Source organism: Ischnura elegans, chromosome X, assembly GCF_921293095.1.
Source record: "Ischnura elegans chromosome X, ioIscEleg1.1, whole genome shotgun sequence".
NCBI classification, from domain to species: Eukaryota; Metazoa; Arthropoda; class Insecta; order Odonata; family Coenagrionidae; genus Ischnura; species Ischnura elegans.
In genome coordinates, this window is record NC_060259.1 from 72,828,646 (window position 1) to 72,845,897 (window position 17,252).

A 17,252-nucleotide genomic window follows, 5' to 3' on the forward strand; every position below is an offset into this window, starting at 1 on the left:
TTTCATTTTCGATTGCGGCAGATATTGAAAAATTAATAGTCACGCACCTTTCCGTTTTTCGACCCGTAGCCTACTTCTCGAGCTGTTTGCGACGAAGTATTGATGACCTTAATCCTTTTTCAGATAAGTTGATGACGTCATGAACTCAAACTGAGCGTGTCACTGCTTCTCCGCTACCACTTGGTCTTGTACAGTCGGATTCAAAAGTATTGCAACAAATGGTGCGGCGCCACTTTCGCCACAGTTTTGAAATCGAGTTTCGGTATTTTCTATTGCACCAGTGGGAGGGAAATTTGAACAATACATGGCTCCGTAGCCGAGTGGGTCTATACTGTGCGCTGTAACTTAATGAAAATTTTGCGAGGGTTCAAGTCCGAAGTAATCAATTTTTTCTCTATCTCTCTCTCATATCTCTCTCAATTTGTGGTTTCTGTCGGACCCGGAAATGTAGCGGTATTCTAATATCATGTTCTTCATCCAACATCTATTGAGTGTAAGGTAAGGGTATACCTTCCTTGGGACTCCTTCCCCTGCCATCTGACTGCCCTTCCTCTACACTCAATTAACGGTAAGGCAAGTTTAGGACTATCCTTCGTCCATCCTTCCTTGGAACCTCTTCTCTGTAAAATAACATAAGCAGCCTTTGATAGCAAAGCTAGACGGGATGCACAACAAATATTTAAAAGTCCTCTAAGGAAAAGTAGTTGCTATAATTGTGTGAAAAGGGCCTAATGTTTCTATATGGCTGTCATGGAGACATCGCGAGAGTGATGTTCGGGATTTGAATGCCAATGTTATTTTCTAAAACAAATAAATAAATATATAGGCAAGGCTACCTTGGCAGCCGTGGGTCTCACGGTGTGTGGTTCCCGGATTCAAGTCCACACGAAGGGCGATTTTTTTCTGTCTTCTAATTTTAGAAATCACTGTTACAACTAATCCTCATTCGTTTAATTTAGTTGCGATAATTATGTTGCGATTTTTTTATTTTCATATTATTTTATGGATTTTTAGTTTTCATATTGGTGCTCCCCTTCCTTTACCCTTCATTGAGAATGGCCCAACCCTTCATCTACCTTTACCCTACACTCCAGGAAGGATAGGGTCTACCCGCCAATGTTCTAAAATACGCTCCGTCTATCCTTGCTAAAGGGTATAGGAAGGGTAGTCCAAGGAAGGGTAGTTTTAAGAATCAGAAATAAAAAGATAACTGAGGGAGATTTATACGTATCTAGTGAGCCAGATATAATTGCAACAATAAAAAGCAATTTTTTAAGATGGATATCATCATCATCTGGAGTTATGCCTGTTGGCAGGTCCCTTAAGCCAACGCTGTCTCCATTATTTCCTGTTTCTAGCCCTTTCTTTTTAGCCGCTATATTTTCCCATCTTCAAATAGGGTAGTTTCCTTCATCAAAGAAAACGAAAGGCATTGATTGCGATTCGTTACCCACCATTAGTGTATTCATAATACACAAATTATTTGGTTTTTGAAATACCGGTTTAGACGAATGGCAAGGGTCAAATTTTATCCTCATTTGAAAAAGGCCAGATTGGCGCCCATGCGATTCCACTCCACGTGACGTCACAGGGACCTAGTTTCTATACGAGTAGATAGGAGTTTTACATCGTCTGAGATTACCAATGCATGCATGAGGCACAGAGCTCAGGGAAACATGTCTTAATAATCACCTATTAAAACTGGCAAAGGTCGGAAAGTTTTCTTCGTTTGATAAGGTATTGATAAACCTTTTTTAAGCCAAGCGCTACCAGCCAGCAAGGTACTAGCTACCCGCTAGCATCCTGCGTCCTATCAGCGCTCAGAGCCTCGATCAAGGTCACCTCACAAGGCGGGAGGGGGAGCCAGAAATGCGTCGCACGGACTTTTTCCCATCATTCCTACTTACGCGTCGCGTTTTCGCGCGCTTGAAATTTTTCACTTTTCATTTAATCGCGAAAAATAGATATCGTCATTTAAAAATCTAAAAGCGTGAAATACGTACTCCAGGAGTAATAATCTTTCGATTTAGGCAATAAAAAAATAATAGGAAACCGCCCTATTGTCAACTAACAGCCGGTATGATAAAACAGCCTGTTAACTGTAGACCAATTGATAAGACAAGTGACTGACCAAGACTGCGTTTGTGAGACCAAGTGCCAAAGGATGTAAATAGATGTGGACTGGAAATAGAAATGACAGAAGAGTGAATGCGGTTCGTTTGCGAGGCCAAAAACCATCATGGGTTCACATGGCCACACGAGTGAGTAAGTTATGTGGGAATCCATAAGCTCCTCAGGCCAGCAATGGGAGGGAGAGATGGAACAAGAAAGAGAAAATAACAGTTACATAAATGCTTGTCAAAAGTACGAAAAGCTTACTTTTTTGTTTTGTCTATTTATTGCATCTTACACCCCCAACAGGTATGAGGCCAGCAATTTTCTCCTGGGGAGCTAAGCAACTCCTACACTAGAAAATCGTACACATCATTAAATCAGCTACACATATTTTTCATTGGAATGTTGCCTAAGGTAAAATTCGAAGTTTTTTTTGCAGACATTAGATATGTTGTAATGTTTGTTTTTTCTGTGACATCATCTTGGCCAATCGCCGCGGTGCATTTTGTTCTTCTTTTTTTTAACGTCTTCACCCTGCTGGTCGTGTATGACATGCAAGAGTGTTTTTTTCGGATATTCCAGATTAAAGTCAACCTTGTTGAAGTAAGAATGTGTGTTATTCCATGCGAAATTCATCATGTACAATAAGATATGGAATAAAACTAATGAGGCGATGGCAAAACTACACATAGGCCTAGAGCCTACCGATACTGTGACAAACGGCAATGACTGAGTTTATGCCTAATAGCAAGTAGGCCAGAGTATCAGAATTCTATATAGAGTTTAATTTCACTCATTTAATTTCCTTTATTTCGATTGTTTAAAATTAATGACTTTCAACACAGTACAGTTTTTGACTTTAAGTAAAATATTGAATATTGTATGGATTTTGTTGTTTTATTGCGTACTATACTTTAAAATGTGCACATGAAAGAATTATTATACTGTGCTTATCACCTAAATATTAAAGAAAATAACTATACTGTAAATAAAAAAGTCAATTTCTTTGAAAATATTTTGTCTTAGAGCTGTTTGCATTAAGCAGATGTTTGGATTGCATGTGTCTGCATCAGCTAGACTCCAATGTATTTGGAAAAATGGAGTATTCGAGGATGGATTGCCCTGGGCCAGTGGTCTCCTCAACAGATGTATCAACGGCAGTTGCCGTAAAGGAAAAAAAATTGGTGGAGAGTGAAACCTCCAATGCTCTTCCCTCGCCTGACATTCAGTTGCATGAGTTAAGGCTACTCCATCTTCATCGCAAACTTCTCCAAAAAATCAGCTCATGTTCATTTCCTATAGGGTCTTTCAGTCAGACCCAATATTACAATTCTACCAGGCAATTCTGTTAGTGGATGGAAAAGATAAGTCATGACAAAAAAGGTATTTCTCATTCAGTCATTTTCTCATAACTTTTAAGTGAAAAAATGCAAAATTTACCACTTATTTTTCATGAGTTAGTGATGTTGTTAAGTTCTGGTTCATTAATTCATTTAGATAAAGAGGTAGATTTCACTGTTAATTTTCATTCTTTTCAGTAATTCTTGATGAACCTTCCCAGCAAATTACAGTTGAGGACCTCAAATCCGGAATCCAGAAATCCAGAACATTTGAAAATTCCTCTGCGTAGTGTTTTGACTTGCCACTCCAAGTGGCTTCACTTAATGACCATCAAATGATTCTAATATTTATGAAGTGGGCTTCAATTCCACCTTCATCAAATTATCACTTTTACAATGTGTCAGTATTCTGTGAGCCAAAGCATTCACTTGAGCACCGATATCTAGTTTAAATTTGACGTTTACACCATTAACATTAATAGTCTCAGACCAGACATTCGAATCATCTTTCATTCTTAAACTGTTCACAACACTTTCAATTGAGATCGTGTTCATCAATTACGTCTGGGGCAGATAAGTCAACTGATTTTACTTTAGTATTATTATACAAATTTCTAGATTTACATGCAATTGCAAAATGATTTTGCTTTCCACAATTATTGAAAATTTTACCAAATGCTCGACATTCTCCTTTTTTATGCTTAAAATTGCACTTTTTACACAAATTCACTACTGTCTCAGGTAGGTACTCACTGTACAGTATGCCTCACTGAATCCTTCAATGCTTCAGCTCTCGTTCTTTTCCTGCTGACTGCATCCACGGGTTTGGCTCCTTTGCAGGGTCTCAGCCTGATGTTTCCCCATCTCAGCTGCCTTGCAGATCTCTTTTATGCACCCTGAAAATTCCAAGTTGGTACATGAGTTTTAAGCTAGTAATCCGTCACAAAAAAGACCGATTGAGCTCGAGGTATGCGTCCTCTTAAAAACTAAAACTGAATATCAGCGCTGATGTTGGGCACTGCGTGATAGTTTTTGTATGAGCACATTTTTTTCGCATAATAAATCGAAGCTGTTAACTAGGGCTGGCAACTGATAAGCAACGGAGCTGTGGCAAGGCGACGTCACTGAAAATGAGTTCTAAGAGGTGTGTAAGGAGTTGTAGAAGACCGATAGCTGCTTTGCAAAAGTTAGGCAAGGAAAACAAACCTGTCTAGAGACAAAAGAAAAACCAAAGCTTAAAATATAGGAGTTATTCGAAGATAAGATCCTAGCTCAGGTCGAGAAGTTCATTTCTTGTCCTGGTTGGCTAGTGCAGGCCGAAGCAAGGACAAGAGGTGGGATCTTAAAGGTTAGGGGGTAGAATGGTATGTATTGGTATATGGGCACTTTACTCGAGCAGAGAGGTTCAGATCCAGTTGAGTCTACCTGATTCACCCCAAAAAGAGGTAATGCGAAGTTGGATCTAACCGGTCATATCAACGTGTGGAAAATAGCTGGAGATTTATTGTGAGTGGTAAATAGGTCTAACGCCTCAACAGATGAAAGTTAGTAGGAAATAAGTTACATTTATGCAAACCGAAGGTTTTTATTGAAGAAAATTGGCCACACCATTCCCCTGCAGTTAATTTCATTCCCTAGAGAAACATTTCCGCCCCCCAGTATTTACGGGAATAGCAATTGATATGCCATGAATTTTTCTCGGACTTCCGACATACTGTTAGTGAGACGCGTCCATCGAAACGTCGGCAGAAATTGGGGAGCCTAACCCGGACGGAAACCCAGAGAGAAAAAGCCATCGCTGCAGCTCAACGGGAAAGCAGCAGCAGAAAAAATACTTCTCAGGCACTCTAAATTTCATCGTTTAGCCCAACTTGTTGAAATCGTTGCGGTCTCGAAAATATTCACGCAAATGGCAGAAAATAATCATCAAGATGGACAAAGAATTTGGAATGATTTTTGGAATGTTATGTGAATTGGCACAGGAAATAGAGTAATTCGACACTTGAATAAACACTTGAAGAGGCATCGCATTGGTGTGAGCCATGCGTGAGTTACTATATTACCTTTACCGTTATTCAAATCTAGGCCGCAGTCGTAACATAGTGGGGATAGAACCACCCATGTAATTTCTGGGAAAATTGAAAATATTGCAATTGCTTTTAGGTGGCTTACCAATGAAAATTTTCGCATGACCAGATTATTGAACAATGTTTAAAATAATTTATGAAAACCACAAAGTCACTCGTCAGCGTATATCAGGCTTCATACGTAATATCACTAACAGGTATTGCACACCACCAAGTCGCGGTATGGAAGTTAATGAACCCCCTAAACAACGATGTACAACGACTGCTACAGCCATACACATATAATGTCCGGGTAGGAGGGGTTCATTATGAGGTATTTCGCATATGATCATTCTCTCCTGAATTTCGATAGGAAGAGGAATTGAGAACTCCCCGACTTTCCCACCGCTACCACGCCAATGCCCTTAAGCTATTACCATTATTTCATTGAAAAAACATTACGAAAATACATGCAAATGCGGATGAGTTGATCTTTACCATTAAGTTCTTAATTTACTATGTGGAACTACCGAAACCGTAAATATATGGAAAGTGATAAGCAACACAAAAACAGCAATCCGATTGAATCTTAACGTACAACTCAACCACCCACTTAAAAGTGCAGCAAATTATCTCATTTAAATAATAATTTTAATGCTTTCAACACTGTCATGGAGATCAGTTAGCGACCGATTTTTACGTCCTTTAATTTCACTGCTATTTTGACGAAAAAATCACACCTCAAATAGCGAGATTTTACAAATGCCTATCACTTTTTTTCGATTCTTCCCACCCTACAAATACAACCAGTAAAATAATTACGAACATTATCGTAAAATAGATCGCATAACTTTTTCAAAGTAAGTTTGTCCTATGAATTGTTCTATCGCCAGTAAAACATTCTCGTACTCACGTAAATGGCCATCCGAAGAGTTATTATGTTTCTTTCGTAGTCTCCTTCGCACTGTCTTCTTACACTAACTCCGTAACTGCTGAGAAAGAAGGCGATCTTGACGAAGAGGGTTGGTTTGTTTATCAGCTGTCTAATCAAGAAATAAGTTGCTTGAAATGGCACCAAGGTTCGTGACGAGTTGACTAGAGGGGGGTAAGACCTGATAGGAGGCGGGGTAGGGCAGTTACTGAGGCCGTCGAATTAAGGCAGGCTCGACATCAAACAGCCATGACTACTGCCCAATTCTACGTCGCGGAGCAGACTGTTACGAGAGGCAATGGAACAATGCAATACTTTCGTGAAACGATGATAATCTTGCGGATGACGTCTTTGAATGACCTTTGAAGCAGATTTTCCCCCTCCCACAATGGGATGATTTTTCTAGAAGGCGCGAAAAAAGGTTGGAAAAATTGCATCGAGACCCTCGCGGAAGGATACGTTTTCCGCTAAAGTTATTCCGCGAAGACTTAAAATTAAATTCGTTCTTCCGCGTAACGAATCTATTTTCTAATCGCACCTAAACGTATTATTTAATTAATAAGCAACATCAAATGTTAAAATTAATAGATTTAAATATATTATAAGTTATTTATGTTATGCTGTAGCTTGATTTTTACTTTTTTTTAAATTTATCGGAACTATTTATTGTGGTGGCTAGTTGTCACGTGACACTCGAAGAGGCCCACAATGCTTCTCCTGAAAATCTTTCATCAGTCTGGCGGCAACTTGCATTGAGTTTAGAGGTGAGTACGGGAGTGTTCCCAAAAAAGTTAACAACTTGGATTTTCTAAGTTTTCTTCAGTGTTGATTGTGTGTGATTTCGACTTTAGGCATGTGAAATAATTGTTGTAGCGAGTGACTATGGAACCCGTAAAGTAAATTAATTTTGCGGAAAATCGTGTTCAACGAAGTGCTGATAACCAGTGACCCCGTATAGTCTTCAAGCTTATCAAGAGTAATTCTCATATTTTATTCGATGTTTGAGGCTACGTAATGTAATCGTTATCGATATGATGGTCGTGAATATATTTTTCGGAGGGAAGTTTCCATCGTTCGTTTACCTGAACCGTTCTCGTTTGGTCATGTTTTGGGACTTGCAAAATACTTGCAACGTATGAAATATCCATTTTTGTGTGTGGTGAATTTCTCTCGCCTCTCAAATTTTAAATTCACTATTTCTCGGCAAGCGTGAACCAAGGTCGTAAGAAGTGCTCCAGAAATTTTTAGACCAGGGTTTCAATGTAAGCTTTTGAATCGGCGATTCTCGGGACTGTGCATTGCTCTAAACCGTCATAATCAGTTGGTACTGACGTTGTCTTTTCAAGTTTTCACCAGTGTATTATATTGGTTGCGTCAAAAATTGTTAATCAAAGTATTCGTATATTCCATAACTATGTAGTGATGTGAATCAGAATCTGTGACATCATATATTTTGCCAATCTTAATTGGTATATTCCACCTTGCTGCCACTTATTCCACGGATTGGTCTAGGAAATGAGTACATTTATACATAATGTGGAATGCTTCTTTGAAACTAAGGTTGGGCCATAATTCTGAGGGAGTTGGAAATAAGAATTAGAAATTAGACCACAAGAAGTTAGAAATTCTTTCCCTGTATGATTGGTTCCAGCTGAACGGTTAAATTTACCGGAGATGTAATGACGTCATCAAATCGTGAAATGTGGGCGTTAGCTTCGCATGTTTTTCATTTTAAACTGAGAATGGCTTAGTTATGAAGATTATTTTTCCTCGTAACTTAATAATCTTCGGGCTTTCCTCTTAACTAATACAAAGTCCCAACTTCCATTTACCGAATACGTATAATGAATTGCGGTTCGGGTCTTAAAAATCTACCCTACTGTGGCATTTTGCCTCCTAAATACTGCAGCGAAATACATGGGTGACTACTGGTGACTACTAGCAGCGCTTGGTTCACTATTAGGAACGAATTTTTTTTAAATTCTCAGTCGGTAGGGATTGAATTCCAATAAATTTCTTTAATTTCGTTTATTTCTACTTGAAAAATGTATCAATATGGCTCACTCAGACATTCTCGCATATTTTAATTCTTTCTAGTGATAATATTTATAGTGTGGCTAGAAGTTTGCAAAGGATAGTAATCGTTTGAATCGAGAACTAAGTCGAGGCGAAATTTAATTTGTTATTTTTCTTTCTTTACAGCAATGCAAATCCGTTGTCGCTGTCGATTGCGTGAAGTGAAATCAGATTTTGCGGGAAATCCTTATAAGGTCACATGGGAGAGGTGTGCTGATTAAGATATGGTAAGTCAGTCAAATTTTCGTTCATTTTAATTTTATATATCCTTGGTGGTTCATTCGCTTCCTTTAGCCTTTGCTTCATTTACATTTTGCTTTTACTTCACATTGTCTCAATGCACTCGCAAAGTAGAACTATTTAACGACGTAGTGACCATTCATTTGGTGATTCACGGGCATTGTAAACTTTTTCTCGACATAGATTCCTCTGTCTGCTTTGTTCCTCCGTGAGGGAGACTCCCAGGAAAAAATATCCAAAATATACTCAAACATTTTATGCAATGAGGTGGCATTAGGCAGGGTCATGTATCACGAGAACATTCAAGAAACCTTTTTAGAATTATGTTTCAATCATCAACGAATGAAACGCATGTTTCAGCTTCACAGTGATAAGTTAATAGTCGTCATGTTAATCCATTGCGAGGATTCACAGTTTTGTTCAGCTTCATTCAGATAAATAGGTTTACCTATAACCATGAATAATCAGCATTATTGGTTAATTTGAATGACTTGCGCACTGCGATTTGCCCAGCTTACTTGTCCCCTTTGCCTCCTATGCACCATTCTTACTTCGATCTATTTCTCAGCTCGAGTGATACGTCTTTATTTGAGCTCACACTTGTTTTTGACACAATAGATCAGTTTAGGACTTTCTTTTATCGTCGATTTTGATAATGGCACGGACAAATTTTTCCGTTTACAACCCGTCGTCCACTCATCGAGCAATTCTCGGTGAAAAATCGAAGGTGTCGAGACTTTGGCAGAAAATTTGATACCGTCACAAATTAATGCGGAGCGAGTCACCGCCCCTAGATACTCCCAAGCATATCTCGCGTAACAATCGAAGTTAATTGCCGCTTATTTTAATTATTTCTTCCGACGATAACACTTTCATTACATGAATGAAAACAGTAGAAATATAGTAAGATGCGGATCAGCAGTGGCGGATCCAGAATAGGAAATAGGGGGGAGGCTAAGTGGGGGTTAGCCGACCAGCAGTAGTGGGGGTCCGAATAAAATAACTATTTTATCTAAAGTGAATTGGACACCCAAGGGGGGGGGGGGAGCTATGGTCCCCTTAGCCCCCCCCCCATAGATTCACCACTGTGCGTACAATTAAAAAATTACTGCTTACAAAATAAATACAACAATTATTAGTCTCGGAAGGTTAGGCTTTTATTATAAGAGAGCAACTAGACGGTTCTCTAGTTAGAAATGCTTTCCCTCTCTGATCGGTTCTGATTTATCAGAGATGTAATGGCATCACCAACTCATGACACGTGGGGGTACCTTCTCGTATCTTTTCATTTTAAACAGAGAATGGCTGAGTGAAGAAAATCATTTTTCCTCGTAAGTAATCTTCCCACTTCATCAACCGAATTCTAATAATAAATTGCTGTTCCTTGTCTGAGTAATCGACCCTATTGTAACATTTTGCCTTCTAAGGGCTGCAGCGAAATACTTAGCGGCGTGGGTCTCTAGTGCTTGGTTCACTGTTGGGCAGTCCAGGCTCTCCTTTCACTTCGTGATAATTTTTTCAATTTCTCAGTCGGTAGGCATTAAAGTCAAATAAAAGTCTTGAGAGCCGTTTATTTATAATTGCCCAATGCATGATTTTAGCTTACTTCGACTGACTTGCGCACAACGACCCGGCCTGTTCTCGTATTTCTCATCGTGGCTAAAACTAACTTCCTTGTTATCATACACATGAGTAGGGTTTCTTTCCCCCAAATTAGGCGTGAAAATGCTTAAGACCTCTTATCTCTGCTGCCTAAGGGAATAGGAGGCAATCTATAAGGATATCTGTAAGAAAAAGAAATTCTTAATACTGATATAAATTCATTGATCTAGGACACGTCACAAAATACCAAGTACACTTCTTCCACATCTATGCAAGGATGCACAATAGTTTCCACTAATTATTAGCATGTTTAAATCAATTACAGGTCAACATTGACTAATGATAATGACTCGTCATTTTCATTTGTTACAAAATATGATTTTCTTTTCTCTCGAATGCCTGAAATTAAAACTATGCCGAACCAACCGCAACTCAAATTTCGTTCTTTCAATAAATGCTCGCATAACTTTAGTTTTGAAAGACATATCAAATGAATGTCGTTTCAAAATCTTGAAAGGGAAGACTTAAGGGATGTAATATGGAATGTGAGGTGAGGGTTGGTGGTGTGATGACAGGGGAGACCTTAGAGGTCTGGATTTGATCCTGTGAAACCAATCAGGAGTTTTCCTGTGAAAACATTTGTGGTGGTAGATCGGTTACTTTGCGAATTTTTTCCATTGACCTCCCACATAGGGTCTAGACTACGAGCAGACTTTCGTGCACAATATATTAGGCGAAGCTTCCCCCCTTTACTTCTTCTCAGTACCTACTCTTCTACATATGTATACTACGCAGCAAGCCGCGTCAATAAGCGTGTGGCAGGGGGTGTTAGGAAACCAGCCGTCAACGAATAAAAAGGAAAGGCTTTGACGAAGTCCTACCCAGAATTTATTAAATTCTTTTATCGTGCGGGAGGAAAACAAATTCAATTATTCATCCATTCGAAAAAATATCTCTTATTATCGTTTCTGAGGGAACTGGAAATTAGTGTTGTTCAATTATGATTTTCTCTGAGTCTTCCTCTTCTTGTCGTGCCTGTTTTCCAAAGTGGAAAAATGTCAAGCGAATTATGCCTACTATCTGTGGCCTGTCGCAACTAGGCATTTACTTATGAAGCCAATTGTACAATAGTGAGTCGATTATTCAGTCATCTTTTTCTCCTACGGTTTTATTCATACCTGTCGCCATATTAATGCAAGCGTCTAAATCCCAAATGTAATAAAACGTGTTTATCGTTTTTAAGTTTCCCGTTGATTTTAACCATTGGCTTTGACTTGCAATGGTGAAATGCCTACCTTTTATTTTTATCATCAGTTCTCCATAATAGTTACATGTATTTCTCCTTAAACAATTTAAAAAGTTAAATATCATACATACATAAATAATTTTGGAGCTATTGTTGACCCAGAGTCTATTGTCTGTTGGAGGGATCACCTTCAGAAATACAGTCGTAATTCTTTACATATTGCTGCGAAACAAGAAATGCCTTCCAGATGAACTTTTGATACATTAGAAACACACAGTAAATATAAACTAAAAATGGAATTAACAATAAAAAAGGAATATGGTTTGAAAATAGTTCTATTAGATATCCCCTATAATATTTTTTTAGTATACAGCCAGGTTCACTTGCTTAAGGATGGTATATATGTTGTTACTCTCGTAGTCGTATACATGTTGTTACTCTCATTGATTGTTTTTCGCAAACTAGTGCAAATTTTTGGTCCCAAGAAAATAAAGCTGCCTTTAATAAAATAACATTGAGTTTGGGCAATTCATATGAAGTATTTGTTCGTAGATAGTATTATTGGGGCTCATCCAAGACTTTTGGATTACCTCCACCACCACGAAGGTAGAAAACCTTAGCATCTAATAGATGTATCAGTGTCACAGGGGTAGTAAGTACCTGCAGTTTAAAAATTATAGGAAAAGAGAGTGAAAGGCCATCTGCTCCGGCTGCAGGAGCAAGTGTGATTGCTCTTAGAGCTGTATGTGTACGTTTGAGCGAATTTTAAATGCACTAGCCTAGCTCAACATACCATAATTTACCCCAGAATATACGATAGCATAATAAATATTGTAATTCACAGTTAAAGAACACTTATTACGAATAAAGTAGTGTTTCGTTCTACAATTTTTCAAACTATTTGCAATGTTATTTGTATAATGCTTCCATTTTAGATGCTCATCAATTGCTAATCCATGGTATTCCTCAACTCGAACCAGTGTGAAACTGTCAGCATGTCATTTTAGTACGCTTGGAAGAACGTTACACAACATTAGTCAATGGGGAAGCTGTTGTATAAATTTTAACATAATTTAGGTTTTCTCGCTTAATTTAAGTTTGTTCGATGCAAACCATTGGTTGATATCGTTTATATCACATTTTATGTATGCTTTGCTGTAAATCAATCCGGTTCACACTTTTGTAAGACAGGACTAGGTTATCCGCAAAGGCGGTTAGTTTACCACCGAAATTTAGATTACACAGATGATTGATTTACAATAAAAATCATATTGGACCTAACGCTGATCCTTGAACCACTCCAGAACAAATATTTTCGGAACTTCTATGACTATTGTAGTACCTTAAAAACTTTAAGCGCGCAGTCAAGAAAATTTCGAAATGACTTTATAGAAATGCTACGAATTTCTGCAATATGTTGTTTATCCAAAAACATCTTGTATTTTATTGTATCAAAGGCTTTTTTATAACTATGTATACAGCAGCGGTTTATTTATTACATTTAATGGACTGAAAAATTGGGGTGATTAAGTTTTTCAAGCGTCCTGAGTACTTTTACCTATCCTAATACGAGGTTCGTTCTATAAGTCCTTGGAATTTCCGAAAAATTGCTCTCTTAGTTTCCAAAATTAATATAAGTCAGAAATTAGCACTTGTGACTCGTCAACAGTTGAAGTTTGAACTGTATCCATCCCATAGTTTCTTTGTTGTTACCGATTGTAGAGAACAACTTTTGCTTGCAAAAAAGTATAGAGCTGAAAGGAAACTAAAATCAAACATATATAATAATTGGTCCAATACAATTTGTTCTTATACCTTTTTCTAAAGACTTATTGAACGACCCTCGAACTATATTGATTGTCACAGAACTACTTCCTATTCCGGAAAATTTACCAGTATTCTTTTCACAAGTTTTTTAAGTACGTTAGAATAAATTTAGAGCAAAGAAATCGGACGGTAATTGTGAATACCGCGTAGTACGAATTTTTCGCGAACGGGAACAATAATTTCTTGCTTCAAGGATGCAGGGAACCTCACATTTGGCAAGCTTTCATTGAAGAAATGGCAGAGTACATCTGCAATGTCCTATATGATAATTTTATCAATCCAGCATTTATTTGATCCGGACGGGCAGCTTTTTTAAAGATTGGCTATTGGCAATTTTTAATACATCAGGCGTAGTGACTGGTTCCAAAAAGGAGTTTAGGCTTAGATGATTTTTACTATTTGATGAATTATCAATTATTGAATTATTTTTTACAAATGGATACAATTTAGGAGACTCAAATGTGCTTATGAACTCCTTCTTGAAGTCTATATCAATAATAACTGAGTCATTTAAGGTCCGATTTCCTTGTATTAGTTCATGCACTGTTCCTTTTTATTTCGATTTACTTTGTCCAATTGTTCCATGTAATAGGAATTAGCCGCATTACGGACACATATACACAGTTTATTCCTATCTTTACGTACTCTTTTCTCTTGCCGTTATTGTGCGGGTGATGGTGTAGTTTTAGAAAAAGATTTTTTTACGCGCAACTTTGCTCATCGAGGAGTCAGTCATCCAGGGCTTTAATTTTACGGCACGTTCATTCCTGACCATACTTAAGACTCATCGACACATGTTATCAGTATCTTTGAAAATGAATTAAAAGTTTAGGAAATTTCATGTTCTTCATACAATACTTTCCAAGAATACAGTCGAACATTTTCATTTAATGATTTACGGCAGTGACATTAGATGGCGTACTTTCGTTTTCTTCGCGAGCAGAAAGATTGGAATTGGGTTGGACTCGAGAGTGATGCGTTATACCTATATGCATAAACTTGGCTTTGAGGTCTACATTAAATGTGTTAAACCACCGAGTGATTACATGATCTGAACAGGTAGCTCATTGTCTAGTCATTCTGGCTGCTTCGTTGATTAAGGTAGTCAAGCCACATGAACTCATGAGATTTGTCAACTGCTTGGAGTCGCAGCTGGGCATTAGTAACTGAACATTCATATCACTGACCATTACTAATTTTTGAGATATGCACCTTGATTAGGGTTCAAAATCTGAAACAAATTGATCAATAGAAATTTTTTGTCCCTGTAGACGACAAAGAGATCAAATATACAAAACTTGCATGAAACATTGATCAACAAGCAATCAGTAGGGTTTATATGACAAAGCCTCAGTACGGTTGTTATGTCATGTCTTATAAACGCTAACACACCTCTTGCTCTTTCAGAAGTATTACAACTTCCATAAGAATAGTACCTACCCACTCACTGTATATACATTAATTTAATCAGATTGTATTCCTATTTCATTCAAAGCTATAATATCGGGTAATTGTGAAATGCTATTTAAATGTGAAAGTAGTAAATTAAAGTTGCGTCTAACACTTCGGATATTTTGATGGACGATCAATAGGGAATTCATTCCATTAAAGGCATTTACAGTACTATTCATATCCATAAAATTGGCTTATAGTCAAGGTATACCTTCTATATCATTGAGTTATGAATTACAAAAGCAACGATCAAAGATGTTCTACATCATCCATGATGCTAACTACAATTGCTGGCTCCTTTTCTACTTTTCTCAAATAAATTTTACCTCCGCGAATCCATAGATGCTTACAGTGCTTATCATGCCGCGCCACCCCACCTTTCTACCAGCACAAAGGGTCTCATTGATGCAAACAAGTATTATCGTTTTCAATAATGTGCAGACATCTACCAGTCCCATTTCATTGATGGGGCCGTGTTGGTGACCACTTACAGGGTTGGCACTCAATGCGAGCTGCTTCCTTTGCCTTTATGTCGCCGACGAGGTCGGACGCGGATGCAGCCTGGCTAGCGAAATGGGAGTCGAACTCCCGGGGCAAAAACCCTAGCGGTTGCAATGCGCTGAGGAAACTCACGCACACGTTGGGCCATCGGAGTGTTTTCTTTCGGGCTCAGCGGCAAGTACAAACTATGATGTGACTCACTTGAGGGGGTGTATATCGGCCACACTGGGAGGAACTTTTTTACTCGTGTGTCCGAACGCAAAAGGTGCTTGGAGAACCGTGACCCAACTTTTCAAAGCGCCGAATGGCACACAAACATGCATCAAATTTTCGATATTAAATTATTCAGTTCCAAGAAAAACGGCTTATTTTAGGTGCGGCCGAAAAGTGGGAAATGGTGGAAAAGAAAAGGAAGAAATTTGACTTACTGAACGGAAATGGGTTTTTTAGTCACTCCCCCATCTTATATGTACTCCCCTGACTGCTACCTAACCCCACTTCCTTCCCCAAAACCTTTTTTACCACGTGACATGACGCAAGTCCGGAATTTAGGTTGTCTGTATGATGAACTCTTCTTGACTTACCGTCTGTGCCCCCTCCTACAACCCCTCCACCTACTTCCTTCTGATCCTTCACCCTCACTACTTTTCAGTAACGGATACAGAAAAAACTCAAGGGGGAGGGCAAAAGATATTTTGAGCCTCCTGTACTTTAGTCGTAATGAAGAATAATCAAGTCACATGCAAAGATTAAGATAGTTTTATTCAAAATGATTATACGCACATATACAAGACAATGCTATCTTATGATATAAGAAAGTTACAATTTAGGTTCTGAAATATTAGGCGATGCGGGCGGTCCCGTAAGGGTAATATGTATTCGCCACTGCTACTTTTGAAGATATATATTTCTGTCCGAAATAGTAATTTGTTTGTACTCGATTATGACTATATAGAAATCGAAACACGTGCTGTGAGGAGTGGAATGAAATTAGTGGGCAGTACGATATCTTTGCATCAATTCGATATTTTGTTCCGCGATATCTCCCCGGAAAAAGGTTGACTTCGCGGCATGGTATATCCTCTTTTCATTTTCATACGTGACTCACCGTTTCTGACTTACGAAGTTGTGGCTCTATAGCTTGCATGTGCGCTCTATATATTACATGTGCGGTTGTTGCTGTGAAATGTGGGAGGGTTTAAAATCGAATTAATTATTCTCTTTTACATTTTATAAAATAATAGAGTATACAAGAGTCAATACTACATTTATAAAAATAATGCCTCTATCTACCTTAACACATTTCTTTCTAAACAGATTAAATCACTGAGGTAAAATAAGTCGGGGAGGTGGCAGTGGTTGTATCTTAATTTCCTTGCGGCTAATCACTGTCAAATATCCATTGAGTAAAATCCCGACTTATAGTATCGGCAATACTCGATAACTAACCAGCTACATTCGTAGTTGAAATCATTTTATAGCCCTAGGGTATGAAAATTATTTTAACTCACTAAAATGGGACACGTGGATGTCTATGATATTATTGAAAACGATTGTACATCATTAGGAGGTAGGATTACAAGGTCAAGAGTCGAATAGAAAAAAAAATTACTTGGCACTTAGCTAACAGCTTATCATTTACGTGCTGATTCAGAATTCGGAGTTGGATTCCTCCTGTTTCCCAACTAGATTTCGTCTTAACCGGGTAGTAGTGGACAATTAGGCTACTATTTATTTCTGCGTCTAATGCAGCACAAACTTTATTCACTACTACTTCCATATTTTCATCACATTGGCTGGGGATGCCATGAAATTTCGTCTTAATACCTAACATACGTTTCGCAAGGCCATCAGAA

General features: G+C 38.2%; 1 protein-coding gene across 2 annotated transcripts in view; it reads right to left on the minus strand.

Annotated features, from left to right (window-relative positions):
• The window catches only part of LOC124170762 (VWFA and cache domain-containing protein 1), a 57,441-nt gene that overhangs the window by 39,922 nt on the left and 267 nt on the right, over window positions 1–17,252 (minus strand). The window contains exons 1-2 of one of the 2 annotated variants that reach the window (XM_046549702.1): window positions 6,435–6,684; window positions 4,209–4,351 (exon numbers count right to left, since the gene is read on the minus strand). The gene's annotated coding sequence lies outside the window, so the exon portion shown is untranslated. Of the gene's footprint in view, window positions 1–4,208; window positions 4,352–6,434; window positions 6,685–17,252 lie in introns of those variants that run through there. The other variant, XM_046549704.1, reaches the window with a different exon arrangement.